Source organism: Oncorhynchus gorbuscha, unplaced genomic scaffold (genome assembly GCF_021184085.1).
Source record: "Oncorhynchus gorbuscha isolate QuinsamMale2020 ecotype Even-year unplaced genomic scaffold, OgorEven_v1.0 Un_scaffold_396, whole genome shotgun sequence".
Lineage (NCBI taxonomy): Eukaryota > Metazoa > Chordata > Actinopteri > Salmoniformes > Salmonidae > Oncorhynchus > Oncorhynchus gorbuscha.
Window position 1 is genome coordinate 470,787 of NW_025745243.1, and position 26,765 is coordinate 497,551.

The 26,765-nt window shown below is 49.5% G+C and overlaps 1 pseudogene; it reads left to right on the plus strand.

Moving 5' to 3' along the window:
* Nucleotides 1-6,917: 6,917 nt before the first annotated feature.
* Nucleotides 6,918-26,098, plus strand: LOC124018121 (annotated as a pseudogene).
* The last annotated feature ends 667 nt before the right edge of the window (nt 26,099-26,765 follow it).

Consider the following 26,765-nt stretch of genomic DNA (forward strand, 5'->3'; position numbering starts at 1 on the left):
CACCACGCTGTCTGTGGGTGAACAATTTCAGTTTTTGTCGGTGATGTGTACGCCGAGGAACTTGAAGCTTTCCACCTTGTCCACTGCTGACCCGTTGATGTGTTTAGGGACGTGCTCCCTCTGCTGTTTCCTGAAGTCATCCAATCAGCTCCTTTGTTTTGTTGACGTTGAGGGAGGGGTTATTATCCTGACACCACTCCCACCAGGGCCTTCAGCTCCTCCTCTTTGGGAGACATTCTGTTTTGTATATTTGTTGTAGCCCCTGATTAAACTAGTTAGTCAACTAATCATTATGCCCTTAACTAATCAGTATGCCCTTAACTAATCAGTATTCCCTTAACTAATCATTATGCCCTTAACTAATCAGTATGACTTTAACTAATCATTATGCCCTTAACTAATCAGTATGCCCTTAACTAATCAGTATTCCCTTAACTAATCATTATGCCCTTAACTAATCAGTATGCCTTTAACTAATCATTATGCCCTTAACTAATCATTATGCCCTTAACTAATCAGTATGCCAGTATTTTAACTAATCAGTATGCCCTTAACTAATCAGTATTTCCTTAACTAATCAGTATTCCCTTAACTAATCAGTATGCCCTTAACTAATCAGCATTATGCCCTAACTAATCAGTATGCCCTTAACTAATCAGTATGCCTTTAACTAATCATTATGCCCTTAACTAATCAGTATTCCCTTAACTAATCAGTATGCCCTTAACTAAACATTATTCTCTTAACTAATCAGTATGCCCTTAACTAAACATTATTCTCTTAACTAATCAGTATTCCTTAACTAATCAGTATGCCCTTAACTAATCAGTATTCCCTTAACTAATAATTATGCCCTTAACTAATCAGTATTCCCTTGACCAATCAAATCTACTGAACAAGTTGGGCTACAACGTACAGGTGTAATGTCTGGTGGTCCCTGAGGAGAAGGATGGGAAACCCTGTACTAGACTGTAGAAACTATGAATAACCTGTCCTAGACTGTAGACACTATGGAGAAACTGTCCTAGACTGTAGACACTATGGATAACCTGTCCTAGACTGTAGACACTATGGAGAACCTGTCCTAGACTGTAGACACTATGGAGAACCTGTCCTAGACTGTAGACACTATAGAGAACCTGTCCTAGACTGTAGACACTATGGAGAACCTGTCATAGACTGTAGACACTATGGATAACCTGTCCTAGACTGTAGACACTATGGAGAACCTGTCCTAGACTGTAGATACTATGGAGAACCTGTCCTAGACTGTAGACACCATGGAGAACCTGTCCTAGACTGTAGAAACTATGAAGAACCTGTCCTAGACTGTAGATACTATGGAGAACCTGTCCTAGACTGTAGATACTATGGAGAAACTGTCCTAGACTGTAGATACTATACACTATGGAGAAACTGTCCTAGACTGTAGATACTATACACTATGGAGAACCTGTCCTAGACTGTAGATACTATGGATAACCTGTCCTAGACTGTAGATACTATGGAGAACCTGTCCTAGACTGTAGACACTATGGAGAATCTGTCCTAGACTGTTGACACTATGGAGAACCTGTCCTAGACTGTAGACACTATGGAGAACCTGTCCTAGACTGTAGACACTATGGAGAACCTGTCCTAGACTGTAGATACTATGGAGAAACTGTCCTAGACTGTAGACACTATAGAGAACCTGTCCTAGACTGTAGACACTATGGAGAACCTGTTCTAGACTGTAGACACTATGGAGAACCTGTCCTAGACTGTAGACACTATAGAGAAACTGTCCTAGACTGTAGACACTATACACTATGGAGAACCTGTCCTAGACTGTAGACACTATGGAGAACCTGTCCTAGACTGTAGACACTATAGAGAACCTGTCCTAGACTGTAGACACTATAGAGAAACTGTCCTAGATTGTAGATACTATGGGGAAACTGTCCTAGACTGTAGACACTATGGAGAACCTGTCCTAGACCATAGATACTATGGATAACCTGTCCTAGACTGTAGACACTATAGAGAACCTGTCCTAGACTGTAGACACTATGGAGAACCTGTCCTAGACTGTAGACACTATGGAGAATCTGTCCTAGACTGTTGACACTATGGAGAACCTGTCCTAGACTGTAGACACTATGGAGAACCTGTCCTAGACTGTAGACACTATGGAGAACCTGTCCTAGACTGGGAATACTATGGAGAAACTGTCCTAGACTGTAGACACTATAGAGAACCTGTCCTAGACTGTAGACACTATGGAGAACCTGTTCTAGACTGTAGACACTATAGAGAAACTGTCCTAGACTGTAGACACTATACACTATGGAGAACCTGTCCTAGACTGTAGACACTATGGAGAACCTGTCCTAGACTGTAGACACTATAGAGAACCTGTCCTAGACTGTAGACACTAGAGAAACCGTCCTAGATTGTAGATACTAGAGAAACTGTCCTAGATTAGTGGAGAATACTATGTAGAGAAAACTGTCCTAGACTGTAGCTGAGAACTCTTAGACTGATACTATGGAGAAACCTGTCACTGGAGACCATAGATACACTATGGAGAACCTGTCCTAGACTAGACATTTATGGATAACCTGTCCACTGTAGATATAGAGAACCTGTCCTAGACTGTAGACACTATGGAGAATCTGAGACTGTTGACACTGGAGAACCTGTCCTAGACTGTAGACACTATGGAGAACCTGTCCTAGACTGTAGACACTATGGAGAACCTGTCCTAGACTGTAGACTGGAGAAACCATGACACCATAGAGAACCTGTCCTAGACTGTAGACACAGAACTGACTGTAGACAAACTTGTCCTAGACTGTAGATACTATAGAGAAACTGTCTAGACTGTAGATACTATGGAGAACCTGTCCTAGACTGTAGACACTATGGAGAACTATGTAGACACTATAGAGAACCTGTCTAGACTGTAGATACTGTCCTATACACTATGGAGAAACTGTCTAGACTGTAGATACTATGGAGAACCTGTCCCTAGACTGTAGATACTATGGATAACCTGTCCTAGACTGTAGATACTATGGAGAACCTGTCCTAGACTGTAGACACTATGGAGAACCTGTCCTAGACTGTAGACACTATGGAGAATCTGTCCTAGACTGTTGACACTATGGAGAACCTGTCCTAGACTGTAGACACTATGGAGAACCTGTCCCTAGACTGTAGACACTATGGAGAACCTGTCCTAGACTGTAGATACTATGGAGAAACTGTCCTAGACTGTAGACACTATAGAGAACCTGTCCTAGACTGTAGACACTATGGAGAACCTGTTCTAGACTGTAGACACTATAGAGAAACTGTCCTAGACTGTAGACACTATACACTATGGAGAACCTGTCCTAGACTGTAGACACTATGGAGAACCTGTCCTAGACTGTAGACACTATAGAGAACCTGTCCTAGACTGTAGACACTATAGAGAAACTGTCCTAGATTGTAGATACTATGGAGAAACTGTCCTAGACTGTAGACACTATGGAGAACCTGTCCTAGACCATAGATACTATGGATAACCTGTCCTAGACTGTAGACACTATAGAGAACCTGTCCTAGACTGTAGACACTATAGAGAAACTGTCCTAGATTGTAGACACTATGGATAACCTGTCCTAGACTGTAGACACTATGGAGAACCTGTCCTAGACCATAGATACTATGGATAACCTGTCCTAGATTGTAGACACTATGGAGAACCTGTCCTAGATTGTAGACACTATAGAGAACCTGTCCTAGACTGTAGACACTATAGAGAAACTGTCCTAGATGGTAGACACTATAGAGAACCTGTCCTAGACTGTAGACACTATAGAGAAACTGTCCTAGACTGTAGACACTATACACTATGGAGAACCTGTCCTAGACTGTAGACACTATGGAGAACCTGTCCTAGACTGTAGACACTATAGAGAAACTGTCCTAGATTGTAGACACTATAGAGAACCTGTCCCAGACTGTAGACACTATAGAGAAACTGTCCTAGATTGTAGACACTATGGAGAACCTGTCCTAGACTGTAGACACTATAGAGAAACTGTCCTAGATTGTAGATACTATGGATAACCTGTCCTAGACTGTAGATACTATGGAGAAACTGTCCTAGACTGTAGACACTATAGAGAACCTGTCCTAGACTGTAGACACTATAGAGAAACTGTCCTAGATTGTAATAATAATAATAATAATAATATATGCCATTTAGCAGACGCTTTTATCCAAAGCGACTTACAGTCATGTGTGCATACATTCTACGTATAGAGTGGTCCCGGGGATTGAACCCACTATAGAGAACCTGTCCTAGACTGTAGACACTATGGAGAAACTCTGTCTCTCTCTCCATCTTTTCTCTCTCTCTTTCTACACAGCCCTGACCCTTTTCCACCAGGAAGTGAAGTTCTACCACTCTGTCCTCTGGTTGGCTGGGACAGACAGACTCTGCTGAGTGGAACGTTCTGATTGGTCGTCTGGCGCAGGGCTGCAGTGGTCTTTCACCAAGCACATAACTGCGCATCGCTACTTTGTATCTCAGACACACACACAAAGGCAGGACAGCATGTAATTCATATGTCTCCTCTCTTCCTCCTCTTCCTCCTCTCCTCTCCTCTCTCTCCTCTCCTCTCCTCTCCTCTCCTCTCCTCTCCTCTCCTCTCCCCACCTCTCCTCTCCTCTACTCTCCTCTACTCTCCTCTACTCTCCTCTCCCCTCCCCACCTCTCCTCTCCTCTCCTCCTCTTCTCTCCTCTCCTCTCCTCTCCTCCCCTCTCCTCTCATCTCCTCTCCTCTCCTCCTCTCCTCTCTATCTGTTCCTCCATAGAAATTAATTGAATTGAGAGAGAGAGACAGAGAGAGACAGAGAGAGACAGAGAAAGAGACAGAGACACACAGACACAGAGACACAGAGAGAGAGACAGAGACACACAGACACAGAGAGAGAGACACAGAGAGACAGAGAGAGATCGAAGAGAGAGACAGAGAGAGAGACAGAGAGAGACAGAGACAGAGAGAGAGACACAGAGAGACAGAGAGAGACAGAGAGAGACAGAGAGAGAGACAGAGAGAGAGACAGAGAGAGAGACACAGAGAGACACAGAGAGAGACACAGAGAGACAGAGAGAGAGACAGAGACACAGAGACACAGAGACAGAGAGAGAGACACACAGAGACAGAGAGAGAAACAGAGACACAGAGACACAGAGACAGAGAGAGAGAGACAGAGAAGGGCAACCAGTGAAGAACAAACACCATTGTAAATACAACCCATATTTATGCTTATTTATTTTATCTTGTGTCCTTTAACCATTTGTACATTGTTAAAACACTGTATATATATAATATGACATTTGTAATGTTAATTTTTATTGTTTATTTGTTTATTATTGTTTATTGTTTATTTCACTTTAAATATTTACTTTATATATTATCAACCTCACTTGCTTTGGCAATGTTAACACATGTTTCCCATGCCAATAAAGCCCTTGAATTGAATTGAATTGAGAGAGACACAGAGAGACAGAGAGAGAGACAGACATACTTACAGACAGACAGACAGACAGACAGACAGACAGACAGACAGACAGACAGACAGACAGACAGACAGACAGACAGACAGACAGACAGACAGACAGACAGACAGACAGACAGACAGACAGACAGACAGACAGACAGACAGACAGACAGACAGACAGACAGACAGACAGAATGTGTTTGTGCTATTTGTAACAGTGTGGTGTGTGTGTGTGTGTGTGTGTGTGTGTGTGTGTGTGTGTGTGTGTGTGTGTGTGTGTGTGTGTGTGTGTGTGTGTGTGTGTGTGTGTGTGTGTGTGTGTGTGTGTGTAGTGGATGTGTGGGTTGAGAGGAGCGTGTTCTGTTTGGACTCTTTGTTTGTGAAACTGGGCCTTCCTGCCCTCTGATGTGATATGGACATGAATAGAGCTCTGTGTCACACACACACACACACACACACACACACACACACACACACACACACACACACACACACACACACACACACACACACACACACACACACACACACACACACACACACACACACACACACACACACACACTGATTTGCATGGTGTTTATCTGATGATGGTGGTTGAGAGGAGAGCAGGTGGATACAGAGATTGATTAGATACTGTAGAATAGATAGATGCTGTAGAATAGATAGATACTGTAGAATAGATAGATGCTGTAGAATAGATAGATACTGTAGAATAGATAGATGCTGTAGAATAGATAGATAGATACTGTAGAATATATAGATAGATAGATAGATAGATAGATAGATAGATAGATAGATAGATAGATAGATAGATAGATAGATAGATAGATAGATAGATAGATAGATAGATAGATAGATAGATAGATAGATAGATAGATAGATAGATAGATAGATAGATAGATAGTTTCTGTATAGATACTGTAGAATAGATAGATACTGTAGAATAGATAGATACTGTAGAATAGATAGATAGATAGATAGATAGATAGAATATATATGCCATTTAGCAGACGCTTTTATCCAAAGCGACTTACAGTCATGTGTGCATACATTCTACGTATGGGCGGTCCCGGGAATCGAACCCACTACCCTGGCGTTACAAGCGCCATGCTCTACCAACTGTAGAATAGATAGATTCTGTAGAATAGATACATACTGCAGAGAGGAGAGGAGAGGAGAGGAGAGGAGAGGAGAGGGAGAGGAGAGGAGAGGAGAGGAGAGAGGAGAGGGAGAGGAGAGGAGAGGAGAGGAGAGGAGAGGAGAGGAGAGGAGAGGAGAGAAAAGGCCACTAGCCAAATACTGTTGAGATGCATCCCGAGTTCTATCCAGATGGGGGAGTGACCTGAGGTCCGTCGTCACCAATCACTATAAATACTGCAGCTGGGGCGCGGAGCGCATGCTGTGGCCGAGCACAGAGAAACTGCGCGCTCTCATACCGACACACCGTATTCTCCCTTTTTCCTCCTCCTCTCAGACACTTCCCAAACAAAGAGAAACACGCGAGGCGGAGGAACAGAGTGCATCCGTCGGGAACCACCGAATCCTCGTTGATCAGAAAAACACACACCGATACACTCTGACCCGAACCGGTTGGAACCGAGAGGAGATTGATTGATCATGTGTAGTAACGGAGCAAGTAACGGGACCAGCGATATGCTTCAGATCCAGTTTGGTTTGATCAACTGTGGGAATAAATACCTAACCGCAGAAACGTTCGGTTTTAAAATCAACGCGTCGGCCACGAGCTTGAAGAAGAAGCAGATTTGGACTCTGGAGCAGAGCGGGGAAGAGGCTACCGGTAACGTGTTCTGTCTCAAGTCGCATCTGGGTCGGTACATAGCGGTGGATAAAGATGGGAACGTTACCGGGGATAGTGAGAGTTCTGGACCCGAGACCCGGTTCATCATCACGGCTCACGACGATGGGAGATGGTCTCTGCAGGTAGGATGAGGGAGGATGTTTGGGTGTGAATGAAAAGCACGAGAGAGTGACTTGCCTTTGTATTGTCACCCCACGATAGTATCTTCTCACTGGTGGTGTTTAAGAGCCCGGACGCTTTCTCTAAACGTTTAAAAAAAATGTAACCTCTTATTTAAGTTGGTAAGTCGGTTAAAAACAAATTCTTATTTACATTGATGGCTTTCATCGGTTAAAAACCCGAACGACCGCTGGGACAATTGTGCGCCGCCCTATGGGACTCCCAATCACCGCCGTTTTTTATGTGATACAGCCGAAGAATCGAACCAGGATGTTTGTAGTGACGCCTCAAGCCCTGAAGATGCCTTAGACCGCTGCGCCACTCGGGAGCCCGTTACTTTACATGAACACGGATCGGTTGCGGTATTGTTTGAGAAACACAAGGAATGTATCTTTCATATCAGCAAGAAATATTGATGCATTAATAAACGGTAGCCTGCATTTCTAGACGCCTTTTTAAAAATGGATTTAGGGCATTTATTTTTCATTTAACCTTTTATTTAACTAGGCAAGTCAGTTAAGAACAAATTCCTATTTACAATGACGGCCTCACGGGGAACAGTGGGTTAACTGCCTTGTTCAGGGGCAGAATGACATATTTTTACCTTGTCAGCTCAGGGATTCAATCTTTCAACCTTTTGGTTACTAGTCCAACACTCTAACCACTAGACTACCTGCTGGTTACTAGTCCAACACTCTAACCACTAGACTACCTGCTGGTTACTAGTCCAACACTCTAACCACTAGGCTACCTGCTGGTTACTAGTCCAACGCTCTAACCACTAGACTACCTGCTGGTTACTAGTCCAACACTCTAACCACTAGGCTACCTGCTGGTTACTAGTCCAACGCTCTAACCACTAGACTACCTGCTGGTTACTAGTCCAACACTCTAACCACTAGACTACCTGCTGGTTACTAGTCCAACACTCTAACCACTAGACTACCTGCTGGTTACTAGTCCAACACTCTAACCACTAGGCTACCTGCTGGTTACTAGTCCAACGCTCTAACCACTAGACTACCTGCTGGTTACTAGTCCAACACTCTAACCACTAGACTACCTGCTGGTTAAGTCCAACACTCTAACCACTAGACTACCTGCTGGTTACTAGTCCAACACTCTAACCACTAGGCTACCTGCTGGTTACTAGTCCAACGCTCTAACCACCAGGCTACCTGCTCTAACCACTTGGCTACCTGCTGGTTACTAGTCCAACGCTCTAACCACTAGACTACCTGCTGGTTACTAGTCCAACGCTCTAACCACTAGGCTACCTGCTCTAACCACTTGGCTACCTGCTGGTTACTAGTCCAACGCTCTAACCACTAGACTACCTGCTGGTTACTAGTCCAACGCTCTAACCACTAGACTACCTGCTGGTTACTAGTCCAACGCTCTAACCACTTGGCTACCTGCTGGTTACTAGTCCAACGCTCTAACCACTAGGCTACCTGCTGGTTACTAGTCCAACGCTCTAACCACTAGACTACCTGCTGGTTACTAGTCCAACGCTCTAACCACTAGACTACCTGCTGGTTACTAGTCCAACCTCTAACCACTAGGTTACCTGCTGGTTACTAGTCCAACGCTCTAACCACTAGACTACCTGCTGGTTACTAGTCCAACGCTCTAACCACTTGGCTACCTGCTGGTTACTAGTCCAACGCTCTAACCACTAGGCTACCTGCTGGTTACTAGTCCAACGCTCTAACCACTAGGCTACCTGCTGGTTACTAGTCCAACGCTCTAACCACTAGGCTACCTGCTGGTTACTAGTCCAACGCTCTAACCACTAGACTACCTGCTGGTTACTAGTCCAACGCTCTACCCACTAGGCTACCTGCTGGTTACTAGTCCAACGCTCTAACCACTAGACTACCTGCTGGTTACTAGTCCAACGCTCTAACCACTAGGCTACCTGCTGGTTACTATTGTGTGGTAGGTTGGTATTGTTTGTCAGGAGGGTTGTAGGCTAGTGTGTGTGTGTGTGTGTGTGTGTGTGTGTGTGTGTGTGTGTGTGTGTGTGTGTGTGTGTGTGTGTGTGTGTGTGTGTGTGTGTGTGTGTGTGTGTGTGTGTGTGTGTGTGTGTGTGTGTGTGTGTGTGTGTGTGTGTGTGTGTGTGTGTGTGTGTGTGTGTGTGTGTGTGTGTGTGTGTGTGTGTGTGTGTGTGTGTGTGTGTGTGTGTGTGTGTGTGTGTGTGTGTGTGTGTGTGTGTGTGTGTGTGTGTGTGTGTGTGTGTGTGTGTGTGGTATTGTTTGTCAGGAGGGTTGGAGGCTCAGGAGGTTGTGTGTGTGAGTGTGAGTATTGTTTGTCAGGAGGGTTGGAGGCTGAGTGTGAGTGTGAGTGGAGTGTGTTGTTTGTCAGGAGGGTGTGAGTGTGGAGTGTGTTGTTTGTCAGGAGGGTTGGAGGCTAAGGTGTGAGTTTGTGTGGAGTGTGTTGTTTGTCAGGAGGGTTGGAGGCTAAGGTGTGAGTTTGTGTGTGTGAGTGTGTGTGTGTGTGGAGGGTATTGTTTGTCAGGAGGTGTGTGTGTGTGTGTGTGTGTGTCAGGAGGTTGTAGGCTAAGGTGTGAGTGTGTGGAGGGTATTGTTTGTCAGGAGGGTTGTAGGCTAAGGTGTGAGTGTGTGGAGGGTATTGTTTGTCAGGAGGGCTGGATGCTAAGGTGTGTGTGTGGAGGTATTGTTTGTCAGGAGGGTTGTAGGCTAAGGTGTGTGTGTGTGGAGGGTATTGTTTGTCAGGAGGGTTGTAGGCTAAGGTGTGTGTGATGTATATTCTACTGTGTTTCTCTGCAGTCAGAGGTCCATGGCAGATACCTGGGAGGCACAGAGGACAGGATCAGCTGCTTTGCCCAGGTAGGTGCGTTTTAAACTCCATGATGAGCTGATGAATATTCATCAACTGTCTTTCTCTAGATGTTAAATAACATTCGTTTATAATAATGTTTGGTTTCTCTCCCAGACTGCATCAGTGGCTGAAAAATGGAGTGTTCACATTGCCATGCATCCTCAGGTAACACACCTACACCCCCTATAACACCTGACCTCTAACCTCTCCTCTAAATGGAGTGTTCACATTGCCATGCATCCTCAGGTAACACACCTACACCCCCTATAACACCTGACCTCTAACCTCTCCTCTAAATGGAGTGTTCACATTGCCATGCATCCTCAGGTAAAACACCTACACCCCCCTCCTATAACACCTGACCTCTAACCTCTCCTCCTAAATGGACCATTCACATTGCCATGCATCCTCAGGTAACACACCTACACCCCCCCCTAACACCTGACCTCTGACCTCTCCCCTCCAGGTGAACATCTTCAGTGTGACCAGGAAGCGTGCCCCACCTGTCCTCCAAGGTGGATGAGGTCTCTATCGACCCGCGACGTCCCGTGGGGGTGGACTCCCTGATCACCCTGGTGTTCAGAGACCAACGCTACCACCTGCAGACGTCTGATAACCGCTTCCTGAACGACGGCAGCCTGGAGGCCGCGCCGGACAAGACCACCGGATACACGTTGGAGTTCCGCTCCGGCAAGGTGGCGTTCAGAGATTGTTCCGGGCGCTACCTGGCGCCGTCGGGGCCAGTGGGACCATGAAGAGCGGGAAGAACAGCCGCGTGGGGAAGGACGAGATGTTCTCTCTGGAGCAGAGTCACCCTCAGGTGGTTCTCACCGCCGGCAACGAGAGGAACGTCTCCACCAGGCAGGTAGGACCAACACAACCTTCTAGAACAGGACTAGAACCTAACCAGGCAAGATAGGACCAACACAACCTTCTATAACAGGACTAGAACCTAACCAGGCAAGGTAGGACCAACACAACCTTCTAGAACAGGACTAGAACCTAACCAGGCAAGGTAGGACCAACACAACCTTCTAGAACAGGACTAGAACCTAACCAGGCAAGGTAGGACCAACACAACCTTCTAGAACAGGACTAGAACCTAACCAGGCAAGGTAGGACCAACACAACCTTCTATAACAGTACTAGAACCTAACCAGGCAAGGTAGGACCAACACAACCTTCTAGAACAGGACTAGAACCTAACCAGGCAAGGTAGGACCAACACAACCTTCTAGAACAGGACTAGAACCTAACCAGGCAAGGTAGGACCAACACAACCTTCTAGAACAGGACTAGAACCTAACCAGGCAAGGTAGGTCACTCTGGATAAGAGCGTCTGCTAAATGACTTAAATGTAATGTAAATGTAGGACCAACACAACCTTCTAGAACCTAACCAGGCAATGTAGGACCAACACAACCTTCTAGATCTAACCAGGCAAGGTAGGACCAACACAACCTTCTAGAACCTAACCAGGCAAGGTAGGACCACACAACCTTCTAGAACCTAACCAGGCAAGGTAGGACCAGGACCTTCTAGATCCTAACCAGGCAAGGTAGGACCAACACAACCTTCTAGAACCTAACCAGGCAAGGTAGGACCAACACAACCTTCTAGAACAGGACTAGAACCTAACCAGGCAAGGTAGGACCAACACAACCTTCTAGAACCTAACCAGGCAAGGTAGGACCAACACAACCTTCTAGAACAGGACTAGAACCTTCCAGCTCAGTTAGGACCAACATGGCGCTTTGTAACGCCAGGGTAGTGGGTTAGTCGGGAACAGGACTAGAACCTGACCAGGCAAGGTAGGACCAACACAACGTCTTCTAGAACAGGACTAGAACCTAACCAGGCAAGGTAGGACCAACACAACCTTCTAGAACAGGACTAGAACCTAACCAGGCAAGGTAGGAACAGCACAACCTTCTAGAACCTAACCAGGCAATGTAGGACAAACACAACCTTCTAGAACAGGACTAGAACCTAACCAGGCAAGGTAGGACCAACACAACCTTCTAGAACAGGACTAGAACCTAACCAGGCAAGGTATGACCAACACAACCTTCTATAACAGGACTAAATGGAGGAGAGATGGGGAGGAGGGAGAGCCTGAGAGGAGGAGAGAGGCTCCATTTTGTGTCTGGCTGAGAAACCGCTCTGACACCCTGCCTGTCTGTTGTGTGTTATTCAGTAGCTATTCTGCCCCAGTGATCCTTGCAGTAGTTTGCTGATGATGCCTCCCACACACTCACTCTCAACACACACACTGTCTTTGGGCCGGGCTGGGGGGAGGGGCCGGGCTAGAGGTGGGGGGGGGGGCTGCTGCAGATTCCTCTCGTGTGTAGCAGCTGCAGTGCTGGTGTTTGTCTGGATTCATGCCGAGGGAGGGACTGCAACACACTGGACGCTGTCTGGTCGTGACTACATCTCTGTGTGTGTGTGTGTGTGTGTGTGTGTGTGATCCAGAGAGGGAACCTGGACGCTGTCTGGTCGTGACTACATCTCTGTGTGTGTGTGATCCAGAGAGGGAACCAGGACACTGTCTGGTCGTGACTACATCTCTGGTGTGAACACAACACATGTCTTGCTTGTCTTCTTCATGGATCCCAGTCAGGAAGTTGTTTTAGGAGCCCATGTTGTGTGACAGTCACAGTCAGGAAGTTGTTTTAGGAGCCCATGTCTTGTCTTGTCTTCATACCTCAGTCAGGAAGTTGTTTAGGAGCCCATGTTGTCTACCTCAGTCAGGAAGTTGTTTTAGGAGCCCATGTTGTCTACCTCAGTCAGGAAGTTGTTTTAGGAGCCCATGTTGTCTACCTTAGTCAGGAAGTTGTTTTAGGAGCCCATGTTGTCTACCTCAGTCAGGAAGTTGTTTTAGGAGCCCATGTTGTCTACCTCAGTCAGGAAGTTGTTTTAGGAGCCCATGTTGTCTACCTCAGTCAGGAAGTTGTTTAGGAGCCCATGTTGTCTACCTCACAGTCAGGAAGTTGTTTTAGGAGCCCATGTTGTCTACCTCACAGTCAGGAAGTTGTTTTAGGAGCCCATGTTGTCTACCTCAGTCAGGAAGTTGTTTTAGGAGCCCATGTTGTCTACCTCAGTCAGGAAGTTGTTTTAGGAGCCCATGTTGTCTACCTCAGTCAGGAAGTTGTTTTAGGAGCCCATGTTGTCTACCTCACAGTCAGGAAGTTGTTTTAGGAGCCCATGTTGTCTACCTCACAGTCAGGAAGTTGTTTTAGGAGCCCATGTTGTCTACCTCAGTCAGGAAGTTGTTTTAGGAGCCCATGTTGTCTACCTCAGTCAGGAAGTTGTTTTAGGAGCCCATGTTGTCTACCTCAGTCAGTCAGGAAGTTGTTTTAGGAGCCCATGTTGTCTACCTCAGTCAGGAAGTTGTTTTAGGAGCCCATGTTGTCTACCTCAGTCAGGAAGTTGTTTTAGGAGCCCATGTTGTCTACCACAGTCAGGAAGTTGGTTTAGGAGCCCATGTTGTCTCTACCTCCCAGTCAGGAAGTTGTTTTAGGAGCCCATGTTGTCTACCTCAGTCAGGAAGTTGTTTTAGGAGCCCATGTTGTCTACCTCAGTCAGGAAGTTGTTTTAGGAGCCCATGTTGTCTACCTCAGTCAGGAAGTTGTTTTAGGAGCCCATGTTGTCTACCTCACAGTCAGGAAGTTGTTTTAGGAGCCCATGTTGTCTACCTCACAGTCAGGAAGTTGTTTTAGGAGCCCATGTTGTCTACCTCAGTCAGGAAGTTGTTTTAGGAGCCCATGTTGTCTACCTCAGTCAGGAAGTTGTTTTAGGAGCCCATGTTGTCTACCACAGTCAGGAAGTTGTTTTAGGAGCCCATGTTGTCTACCTCAGTCAGGAAGTTGTTTTAGAGATGTTGCCCATGTTGTCATGTTGTCTACCTCACAGTCAGGAAGTTGTTTTAGGAGCCCATGTTGTCTACCTCAGTCAGGAAGTTGTTTTAGGAGCCCATGTTGTCTACCCCAGTCAGGAAGTTGTTTTAGGAGCCCATGTTGTCTACCTCACACAGTTTCAGGAAGTTGTTTTAGGAGCCCATGTTTTGTCTACCTCAGTCAGGAAGGTTTTAGAGTCTACCTCAGTGTTTTTAGGAGCCCATGTTGTCTACCTCAGTCAGGAAGTTGTTTTAGGAGCCCATGTTGTCTACCTCAGTCAGGAAGTTGTTTTAGGAGCCCATGTTGTCTACCTCAGTCAGGAAGTTGTTTTAGGAGCCCATGTTGTCTACCTCAGTCAGGAAGTTGTTTTAGGAGCCCATGTTGTCTACCTCACAGTCAGGAAGTTGTTTTAGGAGCCCATGTTGTCTACCTCACAGTCAGGAAGTTGTTTAGGAGCCCATGTTGTCTACCTCAGTCAGGAAGTTGTTTTAGGAGCCCATGTTGTCTACCTCAGTCAGGAAGTTGTTTTAGGAGCCCATGTTGTCTACCTCAGTCAGGAAGTTGTTTTAGGAGCCCATGTTGTCTACCTCACAGTCAGGAAGTTGTTTTAGGAGCCCATGTTGTCTACCTCAGTCAGGAAGTTGTTTTAGGAGCCCATGTTGTCTACCTCACAGTCAGGAAGTTGTTTTAGGAGCCCATGTTGTCTACCTCAGTCAGGAAGTTGTTTTAGGAGCCCATGTTGTCTACCTCAGTCAGGAAGTTGTTTTAGGAGCCCATGTTGTCTACCTCAGTCAGGAAGTTGTTTTAGGAGCCCATGTTGTCTACCTCACAGTCAGGAAGTTGTATTTTTTGTGTTTTAATCACATCCACTATATATACAGAGCATGTCTGATGCTTTAAGGACACGGTTTGATTTAAATAATTAAAACAAACACATGACTAGAGAGTCTAACTACAGTTCATGTTGGGTCAGTGCTGTGCTAAAAATACAAGACAAACACATGACTGTTTGACTAGCGCACCGTCTCGCTCCGTCATCAGGGCAGGGTACTGGGTGATAGCTGGTTAGTGACAGTGACTAAGTTCAGAGCAGGGTACTGGGTGATAGCTGGTTAGTGACAGTGACTAAGTTCAGAGCAGGGTACTGGGTGATAGCTGGTTAGTGACAGTGACTAAGTTCAGAGCAGGGTACTGGGTGATAGCTGGTTAGTGACAGTGACTAAGTTCAGAGCAGGGTACTGGGTGGAGGTCGGCTATTTAACAGTCTGATGACCTTGAGATAGAAGCTGTTTTTCAGTCTCTCGGTCCCAGCTTTGATGCACCTGTACTGACCTCGCCTTCTGGATGATAGCGGGGTGAACAGGCAGTGGCTCGGGTGGTTGTTGTCCTTGATGATCTTTTGGCCTTCCTGTGACATCGGGTGGTGTAGGTGTCCTGGAGGGCAGGTAGTTTGCCCTCGGTGATGCGTTAGGCAGACCGCACCACCCTCTGGAGAGCCCTGCGGTTGCGGGAGGGGCAGTTGCCGGTACCAGGCGGTGATACAGCTTGACAGGATGCTCTCAATGGTGCATCTGGTAAAGTTTATGGTCTTTGTTGACGTTGAGTGAGAGGTTGTTATCCTGACACCACTCTCCGAGGGACCTCACCTCCTCCCTGTAGGCCGTTTCCTCGTTGTTGGTGATCATGTCCACTACTGTAGTGTCGTCTGCAAACTTGATGATTGAGTTGGAGGCGTGCGTGGCCACGCAGTCGTGGGTGAACAGGGAGTACAGGAGAGGGCTCAGAACGCATCCTTGTGGTGCCCCTGTGTTGAGGATCAGTGAAGTGGAGATGTTGTTTCCTACCTTCACCACCTGGGGGCGGCCCGTCAGGAAGTCCAGGACCCAGTTGCACAGGGAGGGGTTGAGACCCAGGGCCCCCAGCTTGATGACGAGTTTGGAGGGTACTATGGTGTTGAATGCTGAACTGTAGTCGATGAACATCATTCTGACATGGGTATTCCTCCTGTCCAGATGGGGAATAGGGCAGGGTGATGACGATTGCATCAGCTCTCTCGTCTGGTCTCTCTCTCTCCTGTGTGAGTCTCCTGATTTACAACTGGGCGGAGTTCTGGCTAGGCAGTGGGCTGGTGCTGCCTGTCTGTCTCGGTCTGTCTGTGGCTGGTGCTGCCTGTCTGTCTCGGTCTGTCTGTGGTCTGGTGCTGCCTGTCTGTCTCGGTCTGTCTGTGGTCTGGCGCTGCCTGTCTGTCTCAGTCTGTCTGTGGCTGGCGCTGCCTGTCTGTCTCGGTCTGTCTGTGGCTGGCGCTGCCTGTCTGTCTCGGTCTGTCTGTGGCTGGCGCTGCCTGTCTGTCTCGGTCTGTCTGTGGCTGGCGCTGCCTGTCTGTCTCGGTCTGTCTGTGGCTGGCGCTGCCTGTCTGTCTCGGTCTGTCTGTGGCTGGCGCTGTCTGTCTGTGGCTGGCGCTGCCTGTCTGTGGCTGGCGCTGCCTGTCTGTCTCGGTCTGTCTGTGGCTGGCGCTGCCTGTCTGTGGCTGGCGCTGCCTGTCTGTGGCTGGCGCTGCCTGTCTGTCTCGGTCTGTCTGTCTGGCTGGCGCTTGCTGTGTGTGTAGAGCAGACTGATCTGGCTCCCCATGTATCCCAGATGCTCTCCAGTTCAACCCAGCCTGGAGGACCAACACAATCTGTCTCTCTGTCTCTCTGTCTCTCTGTCTCTCTGTCTCTGTCTCTCTGTCTCTCTGTCTCTCTGTCTCTCTGTCTCTCTGTCTCTCTGTCTCTCTGTCTCTCTGTCTCTCTGTCTCTCTGTCTCTCTGTCTCTCTGTCTCTCTGTCTCTCTGTCTCTCTGTGTCTCTGTCTCTCTGTCTCTCTGTCTCTCTGTGTCTCTGTGTCTCTGTCTCTGTCTCTCATTGTCACGATATTATTTATATATTTTTTAAAACTTTATTTAACTCGGCAAGTCGGTTAAGAACACATTCTTATTAACAGTGACGGGCCTAAAGACCTCCTGGGGGACGGGGCCTGGGATTAAAAATATAAGACGACACCCACATCACGATGAGACTACACTACATAAAGACAGACCTGAGACAACACGCATCACGATGAGACTACACTACATAAAGACAGACCTGAGACAACACGCATCACGATGAGAGACAACACTACATAAAGACAGACCTGAGACAACACGCATCACGATGAGACTACACTACATAAAGACAGACCTGAGACAACCCGCATCACGATGAGAGAGACAACACTACATAAAGACAGACCTGAGACAACACGCATCACGATGAGACTACACTGCATAAAGACAGACCTGAGACAACACACATCACGATGAGACTACACTGCATAAAGACAGACCTGAGACAACACACGCATCACGATGAGACTACACTACATAAAGACAGACCTGAGACAACACCCACATCACGATGAGACTACACTACATAAAGACAGACCTGAGACAACACTCATCACGATGAGACTACACTACATAAAGACAGACCTGAGACAACACGCATCACGATGAGACTACACTGCATAAAGACAGACCTGAGACAACACCCGCATCACGATGAGACTACACTACATAAAGACAGACCTGAGACAACACACGCATCACGATGAGAGAGACAACACTACATAAAGACAGACCTGAGACAACACGCATCGAGAGAGAGGTTCTGAAATGGAACATGGAAGTTTCAACAGGTCTTCACTGTCCCTGGTGTCTCTCTTTAAACATTAAACATCTCTGCCGCTGGGGGGCGGGGCTCTCTGGCGCTGGGGGGCGGGGCTCTCTGGCGCTGGGGGGCGGGGCTCTCTGGCGCTCCCTCCTCGTCCTGATTGGCTGACAGGTCCATGCCTGGGCGGGGCCAAGAGGAGAGCAGGGTTAGAGACTGACAGAGGGTCAGGAACGAGCAGAAACGCACTACAGATTTGAACAAAACATTAAACACCTCCCTGATATTGAGTTGCAGCCCTTTGGCCCTCAGAACGGCCCTAATTAGTTGGGGCATGAACTCTACAAGGTGTCGAAAGCTTCCCAAATGTTGACTCCAACTCCGTCACACTACAGCCCGCCACACTACACCCCGCCACACTACAGCCCGCCACAAGCAACGAGACACTACAGCCCGCCACACTACAGCCCGCCACAAGCAACGAGACACTACAGCCCGCTACAAGCAGCGACACACTACAGCCCGCCACACTACAGCCCGCCACACTACAGCCCGCCACACTACAGCCCGCCACAAGCAACGAGACACTACAGCCCGCCACACTACAGCCCGCCACAAGCAACGAGACACTACAGCCCACTACAAGCAGCGACACACTACAGCCCGCCACACTACAGCCCGCCACAAGCAACGAGACACTACAGCCCACTACAAGCAGCGACACACTACAGCCCGCCACACTACAGCCCGCCACACTACAGCCCGCCACAAGCAGCAACACACTACAGCCCGCCACACTACAGCCCGCCACACTACAGCCCGCCACACTACAGCCCGCCACACTACAGCCCGCCACACTACAGCCCGCCACACTACAGCCCGCCACACTACAGCCCGCCACACTACAGCCCGCCAGTCACATACTGTCTGGTCAGGATCAGCATCAGAGTTGGGATTAGAGTATGTCCTACAGCTGTGCATACACATCTAAACACACAGCTGCCAGGCTACAGCCAGGCCCCTGCCACTGCTCCAGGGTTTAATCCCCCATGGAATTATGGGTGATAAAGCAGTTAGGAGGACACGGCCAGAGGAATGAAAGACAGAAAGAGAGCCCCGCCCCCCAGCGCCAGAGCCCCCGCCCCCCAGCGCCAGAGAGCCCCCGCCCCCCAGCGCCAGAGAGCCCCCGCCCCCCAGCGCCAGAGAGCCCCCGCCCCCAGCGCCAGAGAGCCCCCGCCCCCAGGACGAGTCTGTCTCGGTCTGTCTGTGGCTGGCGCTGCCTGTCTGTGGCTGGCGCTGCCTGTCTGTGGCTGGCGCTGCCTGTCTGTCTCGGTCTGTCTGTCTGGCTGGCGCTTGCTGTGTGTGTAGAGCAGACTGATCTGGCTCCCCATGTATCCCAGATGCTCTCCAGTTCAACCCAGCCTGGAGGACCAACACAATCTGTCTCTCTGTCTCTCTGTCTCTCTGTCTCTCTGTCTCTCTGTCTCTCTGTCTCTCTGTCTCTCTGTCTCTCTGTCTCTCTGTCTCTCTGTCTCTCTGTCTCTCTGTCTCTCTGTCTCTCTGTCTCTCTGTCTCTCTGTGTCTCTGTGTCTCTGTGTCTCTGTCTCTGTCTCTCATTGTCACGATATTATTTATATATTTTTTAAAACTTTATTTAACTCGGCAAGTCGGTTAAGAACACATTCTTATTAACAGTGACGGGCCTAAAGACCTCCTGGGGGACGGGGCCTGGGATTAAAAATATAAGACGACACCCACATCACGATGAGACTACACTACATAAAGACAGACCTGAGACAACACGCATCACGATGAGACTACACTACATAAAGACAGACCTGAGACAACACGCATCACGATGAGAGACAACACTACATAAAGACAGACCTGAGACAACACGCATCACGATGAGACTACACTACATAAAGACAGACCTGAGACAACCCGCATCACGATGAGAGAGACAACACTACATAAAGACAGACCTGAGACAACACGCATCACGATGAGACTACACTGCATAAAGACAGACCTGAGACAACACACATCACGATGAGACTACACTGCATAAAGACAGACCTGAGACAACACACGCATCACGATGAGACTACACTACATAAAGACAGACCTGAGACAACACCCACATCACGATGAGACTACACTACATAAAGACAGACCTGAGACAACACTCATCACGATGAGACTACACTACATAAAGACAGACCTGAGACAACACGCATCACGATGAGACTACACTGCATAAAGACAGACCTGAGACAACACCCGCATCACGATGAGACTACACTACATAAAGACAGACCTGAGACAACACACGCATCACGATGAGAGAGACAACACTACATAAAGACAGACCTGAGACAACACGCATCGAGAGAGAGGTTCTGAAATGGAACATGGAAGTTTCAACAGGTCTTCACTGTCCCTGGTGTCTCTCTTTAAACATTAAACATCTCTGCCGCTGGGGGGCGGGGCTCTCTGGCGCTGGGGGCGGGGCTCTCTGGCGCTGGGGGCGGGGCTCTCTGGCGCTGGGGGCGGGGCTCTCTGGCGCTGGGGGGCGGGGGCTCTCTGGCGCTGGGGGCGGGGGCTCTCTGGCGCTGGGGGCGGGGGCTCTCTGGCGCTGGGGGCGGGGGCTCTCTGGCGCTGGGGGCGGGGGCTCTCTGGCGCTGGGGGCGGGGGCTCTCTGGCGCTGGGGGCGGGGGCTCTCTGGCGCTGGGGGGCGGGGGCTCTCTGGCGCTGGGGGGCGGGGGCTCTGGCGCTGGGGGGCGGGGCTCTCTTTCTGTCTTTCATTCCTCTGGCCGTGTCCTCCTAACTGCTTTATCACCCATAATTCCATGGGGGATTAAACCCTGGAGCAGTGGCAGGGGCCTGGCTGTAGCCTGGCAGCTGTGTGTTTAGATGTGTATGCACAGCTGTAGGACATACTCTAATCCCAACTCTGATGCTGATCCTGACCAGACAGTATGTGACTGGCGGGCTGTAGTGTGGCGGGCTGTAGTGTGGCGGGCTGTAGTGTGGCGGGCTGTAGTGTGGCGGGCTGTAGTGTGGCGGGCTGTAGTGTGGCGGGCTGTAGTGTGGCGGGCTGTAGTGTGGCGGGCTGTAGTGTGTTGCTGCTTGTGGCGGGCTGTAGTGTGGCGGGCTGTAGTGTGGCGGGCTGTAGTGTGTCGCTGCTTGTAGTGGGCTGTAGTGTCTCGTTGCTTGTGGCGGGCTGTAGTGTGGCGGGCTGTAGTGTGTCGCTGCTTGTAGTGGGCTGTAGTGTCTCGTTGCTTGTGGCGGGCTGTAGTGTGGCGGGCTGTAGTGTCTCGTTGCTTGTGGCGGGCTGTAGTGTGGCGGGCTGTAGTGTGGCGGGCTGTAGTGTGGCGGGCTGTAGTGTGTCGCTGCTTGTAGCGGGCTGTAGTGTCTCGTTGCTTGTGGCGGGCTGTAGTGTGGCGGGCTGTAGTGTCTCGTTGCTTGTGGCGGGCTGTAGTGTGGCGGGGTGTAGTGTGGCGGGCTGTAGTGTGACGGAGTTGGAGTCAACATTTGGGAAGCTTTCGACACCTTGTAGAGTTCATGCCCCAACTAATTAGGGCCGTTCTGAGGGCCAAAGGGCTGCAACTCAATATCAGGGAGGTGTTTAATGTTTTGTTCAAATCTGTAGTGCGTTTCTGCTCGTTCCTGACCCTCTGTCAGTCTCTAACCCTGCTCTCCTCTTGGCCCCGCCCAGGCATGGACCTGTCAGCCAATCAGGACGAGGAGGGAGACCAGGAAGTGTTCCAGGTGGAGATGAGTCGTGAGAACAGGAAGTGTGCGTTCCGGACCGCCGCCGGGAAGTACTGGACCCTCACCTCTTCTGGAGGACTACAGTGTACCGCCTCCACTAAGTAATAACACACACACACACACACACACACACACACACACACACACACACACACACACACACACACACACACACACACACACACACACACACACACACACTGTTATAAAGCAGCTATCGAAGGTTAGCCGCCGGCTAGCTGCGGCGTGTCGGCTGTTAGCCGCCGGCTAGCTGCGGCGTGTCGGCTGTTAGCCGCCGGCTAGCTGCGGCGTGTCGGCTGTTAGCCGCCGGCTAGCTGCGGCGTGTCGGCTGTTAGCCGCCGGCTAGCTGCGGCGTGTCGGCTGTTAGCCGCCGGCTAGCTGCGGCGTGTCGGCTGTTAGCCGCCGGCTTCATTGCTCCATAAAGGGGTGGCTCCAGTAATAGATTTTATTACAATGTTCTACCCTGTTGAGAATTATATTAATGTGTGTGTGTGTGTGTGTGTGTGTGTGCAGGACGGCCAACTGTTACTTTGACATGGAGTACTGTGGTAAGAAGCTGACTCTCCGTGCCGCCAACGGGAAATATGTCGCAGCCAAGAAGAACGGCCAGCTAGTCGCTACCATCGACGTTGCCGGTCAGTGTGAAAACAGCCTTTGGGTTGTAAAGAGCAACACAACAGGGTGTTCCAGATGCAGATGACTTGGTTCAAGGGTCATACCAACTCCTAGTCTCTCCCTGTCCCAGGGTCATACCAACTCCTAGTCTCTCCCTGTTCCAGATGACTTGGTTCAAGGGTCATACCAACTCCTAGGCTCTCCCTGTTCCAGATGACTTGGTTCAAGGGTCATACCAACTCCTAGGCTCTCCCTGTTCCAGATGACTTGGTTCAAGGGTCATACCAGGTTCAAGGGTCATACCAACTCCTAGTCAGTCTCTCCCTGTTCCTGATGACTTGGTTCAAGGGTCATACCAACTCCTAGTCTCTCCCTGTTCCTGATGACTTGGTTCAAGGGTCATACCAACTCCTAGTCTCTCCCTGTTCCTGATGACTTGGTTCAAGGGTCATACCAACTCCTAGTCTCTCCCTGTTCCTGATGACTTGGTTCAAGGGTCATACCAACTCCTAGTCTCTCCCTGTTCCTGATGACTTGGTTCAAGGGTCATACCAACTCCTAGTCTCTCCCTGTTCCTGATGACTTGGTTCAAGGGTCATACCAGGTTCAAGGGTCATACCAACTCCTAGTCTCTCCCTGTTCCAGATGACTTGGTTCAAGGGTCATACCAACTCCTAGTCTCTCCCTGTTCTAGGGTCATACCAACTCCTAGTCTCTCCCTGTCCCAGGGTCATACCAACTCCTAGTCTCTCCCTGTTCCAGGGTCATACCAAGTCCTAGTCTCTCCCTGTTCCAGGGTCATACCAAGTCCTAGTCTCTCCCTGTTCAAGGGTCATACCAACTCCTAGTCTCTCCCTGTTCCAGATGACTTGGTTCAAGGGTCATACCAACTCCTAGTCTCTCCCTGTCCCAGGGTCATACCAACTCCTAGTCTCTCCCTGTCCCAGGGTCATACCAACTCCTAGTCTCTCCCTGTCCCAGGGTCATACCAACTCCTAGTCTCTCCCTGTCCCAGGGTCATACCAACTCCTAGTCTCTCCCTGTCCCAGGGTCATACCAACTCCTAGTCTCTCCCTGTTAATAGTCTGGTTTCATACCAACTCCTAGTCTCTCCCTGTCCCAGGGTCATACCAACTCCTAGTCTCTCCCTGTCCCAGGGTCATACCAACTCCTAGTCTCTCCCTGTCCCAGGGTCATACCAACTCCTAGTCTCTCCCTGTCCCAGGGTCATACCAACTCCTAGTCTCTCCCTGTCCCAGGGTCATACCAACTCCTAGTCTCTCCCTGTCCCAGGGTCATACCAACTCCTAGTCTCTCCCTGTTCCAGGGTCATACCAACTCCTAGTCTCTCCCTGTCCCAGGGTCATACCAACTCCTAGTCTCTCCCTGTCCCAGGGTCATACCAACTCCTAGTCTCTCCCTGTCCCAGGGTCATACCAACTCCTAGTCTCCCTGTCCCAGGGTCATACCAACTCCTAGTCTCTCCCTGTCCCAGGGTCATACCAACTCCTAGTCTCTCCCTGTCCCAGGGTCATACCAACTCCTAGTCTCTCCCTGTCCCAGGGTCATACCAACTCCTAGTCTCTCCCTGTCCCAGGGTCATACCAACTCCTAGTCTCTCCCTGTCCCAGGGTCATACCAACTCTAGTCTCTCCCTGTTAATAGTCTGGTTTCATACCAACTCTTTTCTTTTGAATTAGTCATTTTTGGAAGTTTTTCTTGCTACGCCCTTTACTACACGTGGAGCCTCCCAAATAGAAAACGCTAATTTGAACATCCGTGTTTAGCGAGACATTTCCATAAGGTGTTGAAGAGGGCAGAAGCAGTGTCCCCCGGGCTAGGGGTTTTGGAGTGTCCCCCGGGCTAGGAGTGTCCCCCGGGCCTAGGGGTTTTGGAGTGTCCCCCGGGCCTAGGGGTGTATAACCTTTGACCTTTTGTATAAGGCTTTCTTTGGTCTTTGGTGACATGGGTAATATGTGTGTTTGTCCCTCCAGGTGAGTCGGAGGAGTTCCTGATGAAGCTGATTAACCGTCCAATCATTGTCCTCCGTGGGGAACACGGTTTCATCGGGTGTCGTAAGATCACAGGAACCCTGGACTCCAACCGTTCCTCCTACGACTACTTTACCCTGACCTTCAGAGAGGGGACGTACAGTTTACAGGGTTAGTACACACACACACACACACACACACACACACACACACACACACACACACACACACACACACACACACACACACACACACACACACACACACACACACACACACACACCACACACACACACACACACACTACTTAGTTAGTAGTGAACACACTCCTCGTGTAGAGTCTGACCGATCAGATGAACTAGAGGAGCCTCCTCATGATGACAACGAGCAGTTAACCTGCCCTTACTCCTCAGACACATCATCATGGTTGAACCTGTTGCCCCCCCCCCTCTCCTCAGACACATCATCATGGTTGACCCTGTTGCCCCCCCTCCTCAGACATATCATCATGGTTGACCCTGTTGCCCCCCTCTCCTCAGACATATCATCATGGTTGAACCCGTTGCCCCCCTCTCCTCAGACACATCATCATGGTTGACCCTGTTGCCCCCCCTCTCCTCAGACACATCATCATGGTTGACCCTGTTGTCCCCCCTCCCCTCCTCAGACACATCATCATGGTTGACCCTGTTGCCCCCCCTCCTCAGACATATCATCATGGTTGACCCTGTTGCCCCCCCCCCCCTCAGACATATCATAATGGTTGACCCTGTTGCCCCCCTCCTCAGACATATCATCATGGTTGACCCTGTTGCCCCCCCCCCCCTCCTCAGACATATCATCATGGTTGACCCTGTTGCCCCCCCCTCCTCAGACATATCATCATGGTTGACCCTGTTGCCCCCCCCTCTCCTCAGACATATCATCATGGTTGACCCTGTTGCCCCCCCTCCTCAGACATACCATCATGGTTGACCCTGTTGCCCCCCCCTCTCCTCAGACATATCATCATGGTTGACCCTGTTGCCCCCTCTCCTCAGACATATCATCATGGTTGACCCTGTTGCCCCCCCTCCTCAGACACATCATCATGGTTGACCCTGTTGCCCCCCCCCCTCCTCAGACACATCATCATGGTTGACCCTGTTGCCCCCCTCCTCAGACATATCATCATGGTTGACCCTGTTGCCCCCCCTCTCCTCAGACATATCATCATGGTTGACCCTGTTGCCCCCCCTCAGACATATCATCATGGTTGACCCTGTTGCCCCCCTCCTCAGACACATCATCATGGTTGACCCTGTTGCCCCCCTCCTCAGACATACCATCATGGTTGACCCTGTTGCCCCCCTCCTCAGACACATCATCATGGTTGACCCTGTTGCCCCCCCCTCCTCAGACACATCATCATGGTTGACCCTGTTGCCCCCCCCTCTCCTCAGACATATCATCATGGTTGACCCTGTTGCCCCCCTCTCCTCAGACATATCATCATGGTTGACCCTGTTGCCCCCCTCTCCTCAGACTCGACGGGAAGTTCTGGATGGTGGGCAGTGAGGCGTCGGTGGTCAGCAGCAGTGACGACCCCGTCGACTTCCTGTTAGAGTTCTGCGACTACAACAAGGTCGCTATCCGCTCCGTCGCCGACGGGAAGTATCTCCACGGCGACCACGCCGGCGTCTTGAAGGCCAACGCCGACGATCTGGAGACCGCCACGCTCTGGGAGTACTGACCCCTTCCTCGAGACCCCGTTACTACGACAACGAAGCGGCAGCATCCCCTAACTCCTCCCTCTCTATCCATCCATCCTTCTCTCAACTCTGTCCTAACCCCTCCCAGACCAGGGCTGTGTTCAGTGGGGTGAAATGTTCACGATATCGTAGATGGGAGGGAATGTAAGACCTAGAGCTGATCCCATTATCTGTTTTCACTTGATAATGAATCCCATCTAATCTACATCATACGTTTCTATGTCACATTCCACCGCTCTGAACAGAACCTTTTTTTTTTTTGTGTGAACTGGACAAAGGAGGGAGAGAAAGAGCTGGGGGAGGTTATGTCCTAATGTTATGTCCTAATGTAAAGGCGTTCTTCACCTCTCTCTGCCTTTCCCTCCCCTTTTCTCTCTCTCTGCCTTTCCCTCCCCTTTTCTCTCTCTCTGCCTTTCCCTCCCCTTTTCTCTCTCTCTGCCTTTCCCTCCCCTTTTCTCTCTCTCTGCCTTTCCCTCCCCTTTTCTCTCTCTCTGCCTTTCCCTCCCCTTTTCTCTCTCTCTGCCTTTCCCTCCCCTTTTCTCTCTCTGCCTTTCCCTCCCCTTTTCTCTCTCTCTGCCTTTCCCTCCCCTTTTCTCTCTCTCTCTGCCTTTCCCTCCCCTTTTCTCTCTCTCTGCCTTTCCCTCCCCTTTTCTCTCTCTCTGC